Here is a 7,066-nt window from a genome sequence, read left to right on the forward strand (position 1 = left end):
GAAAATTTGTCTCGTCTATTCAACTTTCCCTTAACACCAGGAAGTCTAAGTTTATCACTTCCCTAATAGAAAAAATATTAACCTTAAATTAATACCGAATTCGTAAGAATAAAAACAAACGCCTTCAGCATGAAGTTTTGTTCGTACAAATATTTCGTTTTATACACTGTTATTTTAAATATCATAAAAAATAGTTTTTAAAAAATTAAATATTATTACTGTGTTGATATTGAAAAAGTAGATGAATGATAATTTTTAATTTATATAAGAAATTAAAAGAAGTTTTAAGGCAATGGACTTCGAGTGGGGGAAAATTCGTTGGACTTGATAAACAATTAACCGTTCAAAATTTTTTTTTTAATCTAAACGGATTTGTTACCTTAATTATTTTACCATTTTAAGCGGTAATATTTAAAGTTTTTTATTTGCAATGAGTCTTTCATTATCAATCATGGAATAATATTTATTTTTTAAAGAAAATTTGTTAGCATTTTACTAACGTTTGTTTGGCACTGTTATTTTCCCTTATAATTAACAGATATACTAAATGTGTAAGAAATTTTTTATTTTATTTTTCTTAGTCAGCAAAAATATCATTATTAAGTATTATAACAATATAAAAAAAATATTATGTTGGTAAATAGGTTTAGAACGGGGGTAACCGCAGTTTTTAGTTTTTTTTTTAAATATCATAATCCTAATTTAATTTTAAAATAGATTTTAGCTGTACCTCTAACTACAATTTTACTTTATAAATTGAAAAACTCATGTTAGTGAGTTTCTTTTATAATCAAGAACAAGTGCCAGAAGTGAAAAAAAAAATAAGTTATTTTTATTCATTGTTGCAATAGTAGTAAATAATAAATAAATAGTTCCATCTCTTGAACTACGCGAGAACTAATAATGCTAGTTCAATAGTTCGAACTGTACCAGTATTAGGCATCGAACATCAGATTTCATCAAACTTATTACGTATAATTGACTGTTGATTTATTATTGCCTACTTTCTTTTTTTTTTTTTTTTTTTGTACGTTCCTCAAAGTTATGTAAAAAAAAAAAAAATTATTACGTTCAAGATAAAAACTTATATTAGTATGTATTACAATCAATGCAATGGATGGTGCTACATTTATAAACATTATTCTATTACAATTTTGAAGCAATATCCACTACAGACAGAACTAAATGTTTATTCACGTCAGCCATTAATTAAACAATAATAAGCAACAAAACGCCCAAATGAATAAATTTAACATAGAGCAAGTCGGTTCTAATTTGTTTTAATTAGCCCGATTCCAATGAAGCTAGCTGAGCTTCAAAGGACCGTAAGCCGTCTAACCAGATGAGAGTTGACCACTCCAAAGCCTACATCTGAAAACGTTCGGAATAATATATCATTTAAACTCTCATACACGTTCATGTTCAACTCTCACGAAAAATTGAAACAATTCTCATTAAGAAATGCACTTTTAATTGTTGCCCAACTATAACATTGTGGATATTCTACTTCGTGCGTGCTGCTAATACAATTGCATGAGTATTCTTGTTGAAACCAAATGAACTAATTGGCATTTATGTGTTAAAAATTAATTTATTTCATCTGTTAGATGCTATTACTTAGCCCTTATCATAATTAACTTAACTCTATTCATTCGTGAAACAAAGGTATAAAGATGATTAGTATAAATATTAAAATTTGGCACAAATAGCTAAATATATTCTTTTTCACTTTTTTTTGTTCACTTTTCATGGCACCGTTAAAAAAGTTAAATCATTCTTCTGCATGAAAGGTTTGATCACTAAAGTAAGAGGGGACGTTGGAGACCGGATCAAAACAAAGTGAAGTGTTTTTTTCAATCATATAATACGTGCAAGAATAAGAACCTTACCTAGAAGACAAAAATAGGCTATGTTACAATAACGCAAAGTTAGTCCCGCTCAAAAGTAAGAAACTTAGAAGGTGACTAAAATTAGTAGTAGTGGTTTTAATGTTTGACTTTTTCCAACTTTGGCTTCGTAAGAGAAAGATCTAGGGTGGCGCAGTCAGCATTAAAACACCTGGGCCAGACCGGCATTATGTGCACAGCAGATATGAGCTGAAAGTGTAGGATGAAATTAGATGCCCTATGTTCTATTAAGTGTCATCAGAAATAATGCTGATGAGGTTTCGTGGAATAACCATATTTTTTTTTAAATCACAGGAAAATGCATGGCTATCCTGAATCAATTTTTAAGATTTGTGAGTCCATATCTCAAAATAACTGAGAATTCCTTGAAATCTAACTGAATTCTCCCAACTTCGTCTTACGTAGCATCATCTACTGGGCCTGAGCTGAGAGTGGAGAAACTTGTTTTGAACTGTTTCTTTGACAAAACTCATTTTTGAATTTCCGTGTTCATTTGTTGGTACGCCGTGATAAAGACACTTTATCAATAATTCTTGGATGTTTTTCTTTTAAATTCGCATAGAAAATAAAAAAATATATATAAACAATTTTAATAATACATGCACACACATACATTGAATCAGAGCCTGCTATCAAAACATCCGCCTTTCTTCTCTTTCCTCTGCAGTAGCCATCCAATCAACTTTATTCTGTAAGTTGCTTGCATCTCTATGGACACTATAAAACCATCTATTATTACCTAAACTACTGTTCTTGTAATATGAAAGGACTATCCAGCAAATTACCAGATATTTCACTACCATCCATTCTTGCGACATTCTATACCTATCTCAGTATTCTGACCTTCACAAACCTTCCAGTATTCCTGTCCTCGAAGAGGTCGTAAATTTCCCTTTTTTTTATTTTTCGTATCAGAATCAGGTATCAACATTTTTGACTTGACCAAAGATACTTCGTAATATTTTCTTTCAAAAATTAGTAGTCTACATGCTTCAGCCTTAGGCAATGCCCCTACTCCAGATCCATAAGAAAGGATTAGGCATGTTAGAGTTTTGTAGAGTCTCACTTTGGTTTAATTGATAGTATAGTATGGAAACGTTTAATCAGCCCAAAGTAGATTCTATTCGTTGCTACTAGTTTGCCAACTAACATTTTGCAAAGTATTATTACATGAGTTCTCCTTCGAACCCAAAAAAATTAAGTATTGAACTCTATATGAACTGTTCAAAAAAAGTTGGCACCATAGTCAATGTATTGCTCCGGCTAAAATGACAAACTTTCAAATTACCTCACATATATTTCATAAATAACATATATCACTTCTACGAAAAAAAAATGGAGTTTATAAATGGTCCTATAAAAGTCTTTCCTTTAATATTTTTCTAGATTTCATCATTAGCCTCTCTCAATACACCTACCATATGATACAGCAATAAAAATCATATTTAAGTAGCTTAAGAAATCCGTTGAACGAAAGGAAGTAATGATGCCAATATCATTCATTTCATCTGAAGGAACGGTAGAAATTGGTCAGGTATCAGTTGCGGACGCCAGGTAGGAGTAGAATCACCTTCTACCTGCCTGGCTACGGTAATTATTTACTGTGCCCAGGACCTCTATCCCTCCGATCCTAAACCCTCCCTCACATAATAATAAATCTTATCCAGACGTCCATGTTCCACTAATTGGACGAAGCCAGAGGGAACTGGAAAAGCTGGAAATCTAGCAGGGGACGAAGAAGTTAACGTGACGTGATCACGAGAAATAGGAGATTAATGATATCGAGCTGACATAATTGAAGATTACAAGCCCGAGCTGTGGCAAGTTCAAACAAGTTTCTTATTTGGTGTTTAAAATTTAATTAATAAAGCCGTCGTGTATACAATAAAAACTTAAAACTAGAACTAGATTGAAAATATTGCTTAAATCATTTATTATTCCAGTCACAGGGTTTAAATAAAGCCCCTGGAGAGCATGAAGGTGAAATATTAAAAAAAAAAAAATTGGTCCTCTTTCCATCCTTGATATAATACTGAAGAAGAAAATCTGATAACGAAACCACGCAGAAGAAATTTAAGTGCTAAAATTGTTAAACATTTTTTCAATGCAGTGGACATTCACTAATTCTTACTTCACTAATTAATTCAATAAAACCGGTCAGTGTAAATAATAAAGACTATTTGAAGTTCCAAACAAACTAAAATTTCAGATTATTTCACAAGAAAATAGTTACGTAGTGTTACGGCGGGTAGGGGGTTTAAAAGGAACCTTTACTAGCCCAACCGTGAAAAGTAGTGAAATGAAAAGAATAGCCAAATTTTCTTATTTTCGTAATTTTAAATAAGTGAACGTAATAAAAGGAACACAAAATATATAAAAATATACAAATTAGAAAAAAATAAAGCTTAAAACTATTATAAAATTAAATGAATTGAACAAAAGAGAAAAAAAAGTCTTATATCAACGGTGATTGATGGGCCCTGGTTGTGGTTGGTGTCCTGAGTGGATGTTCTCGTGGAGGTAGATCGACGTACGTCCGGCCCCCTTGTCCTCTTGGAGGATGAAGTAGTCGAAGTAGTCCACCCACCGTGGCTAACAGATTAAGCTGGCGAAGATGGCCAGAATGCTGGCAACTACGAGTGTGTAGTGAGGAGACAATGGAGACGATATGAGTGTGCACACCAGGAGACGCTAAGACGTCGTCTGTTGATTTTGAGTATAAAAAACAATAGAGGGAAGTTGTTTTGTTTTTGACGTTATAAAAATCATTTGTTCCTATAATCGATTTGTGGACCATATGTTGGCAATAATTAATAAATTATTGTGAAAATATTTTTGTGTAAATAGATTTATAAATTATGTTTTTATATATTGTATATGTATTATGTCTTTATATATTGTATATGTTATTATATGTAATTTATGAAATAATCTTTAAAAATAACAATTTTGACAATATGAAAACAGTAATATATCATATAAAGTACGTTTAAGCCATATTAATTTTATAAATGTTTTGTTTATTATTAAATAATTTTTAATAACTTATCTAAACTCCCCTATTAAGATAACTAGGGCAATATTACCATTACCCACCCAATCTCACTGCCCCCAATTTTGGATATCCTCCCCCCTCTCTAAGCTGTGATTTTGAGTTAAAATTTTGAAAACATATTTTGCTTAGAGTAATAAAGTATTGTACCGGGTTTCAATTAAAAATAACTATTTCTAAAAAGTATGAATCAATTGGGTTTTACAGCCACTTCTAATAGCCTCTGCTGAACACTAATCTATTCCCTTCTCAGTTTAGGTTTCTTCAATGGAAGACTTCCTGAACTTTCTGTTCCCTTAGGTAATTTTGTCAAGTAGGTCGTTCGGCCATCTTGCGAAACCATACGCCAAACCATCTTTTCCCAGTTTAGGTTTCTTCTACGGAAGTTTACCTGAGCATTAATTCTGACCCTATCTCTAGGCCGCGTCTCCTCTACCTTCTAATTCGGTTAATTTGGTGATTTGGCATTCTAATAAGATGGCCAAACCGCTTCACCTGGGATTCCTCTATAATGGTATGTACGGCTTTCGATCTAAGACAAGTCCATGTTGTTTCTCTTATCCTATCCCATCTGGTTCTGTCTTCCACTTTCCTCAGGTACCGCTTTTCCACTGTCTGGATTTGTTCTTTACGTTTTATTGTCCAGGACTCAGAGGAATATGTGAGCAATAGTACAAATGTACAAATATTAAAAAAGGACTTATAAACCTTGATTGATTTATCCGAAATATCCGTTTGTTCTACATTCAAAACTTTTTATCATTACTACCATTTTGTTTTTCTTCCTTATACAACCCCTAAATCCTTTTAGTATACTCCATTGTTTATTCGTCTCTTTTTCTATAAAACATTTTTTTAATTTCTTCTTAAAAATTTAATATTTATAATTATTGATTGTCCGTATATATTTATTTATTATAATTCCACATTTTATTCCCGATTGCCTTATACTAATATTTACTTTATATTTTCTAATGTTCTAATGTACTGATCATTTAACTCCACTTGCTTTCTAGATATTAGCTTTAATATAATATATGTCCCTGGTTAATATTTTTATTTTTTTATTTTATTAGGGTCCTGAAGAAAAACATCAGAACATATTATAAAGACATAGCCTCTTCGAAAAAAGAAATTACTGAACATATAACATTAACTGAAGCTTATAAGCGTTTGAAACACTCTAAGACTGTAATGGTTCTCTTTGAATTAATGGTTAAAGTTAATAAGATTGGGAGGATTGATGCGATTCGATCTCCCGTTTAAAAAAAAAAAAAAAAAAGAACTAGATAGATAGTAAGATTCTTAGTGTTTAATTATTTATTTGTTTAGCTATAGTTTTAATTCTTATTCATAAAGATGAACTAAATATCTAAACTAAACCGAGACCCATTCACGAAAATTAACTATCTTAAAAATACATAAAAGATTATCTTATTATTTTAATAATAAAATTACCATAAAATTTTAGGGAATTTCATCCAAAAAAAAATCGTTATAAAAGACGGCTTTATCAGTTGTAAAGTATCAAAGGTAGATTTTGAAGGATTATAACTGAAGGGGGCGATTATAGTCTTTTGAAGCCTACTAAATGCTATTTGATCCAGTCCATGGCTCTTCATAGAACTTTATCTCTTATATTAAGTCCCTTGTTCCAATTCGTTAATTTTTAATAAGTTTTATTATACTGCTTATTACAAAAACAATATTATGAATATTAGTTTTGTTAATTTTTCTATAAATAATTATGTTATAAAACTAAATTGCTAATGAGCTTGATTGTAATTTCAATAAATAATGCTTATTATCATATAGAGTTTAAATATTTAGTATTTTTTTTTAAATAACAGTGTAATAAAACACAACTTATAAAATAATAATTATAGCAAGTAAACAAAAAAAAATTAAAAACTGTACCGCTACAACATATGAAGGATTAAGGGTGCAGTACTTTGTAAGGATTACTGTTTTGAGACCAATGCTTGTGCTAGGAGGTGATTTGGTCAGAAGCACGCTCGACCACCAGATTTTTACCAAAGTAAGGGGGTAATTTATTAGGCTGAGTGGACACAAGAAGGGCACCAGAACCCACAGGTTTAACTTACGG

Source organism: Halyomorpha halys, unplaced genomic scaffold (assembly GCF_000696795.3).
Source record: "Halyomorpha halys isolate HHAL.00 unplaced genomic scaffold, Hhal_1.1 Scaffold1973.1, whole genome shotgun sequence".
Classification (NCBI taxonomy): Eukaryota; Metazoa; Arthropoda; class Insecta; order Hemiptera; family Pentatomidae; genus Halyomorpha; species Halyomorpha halys.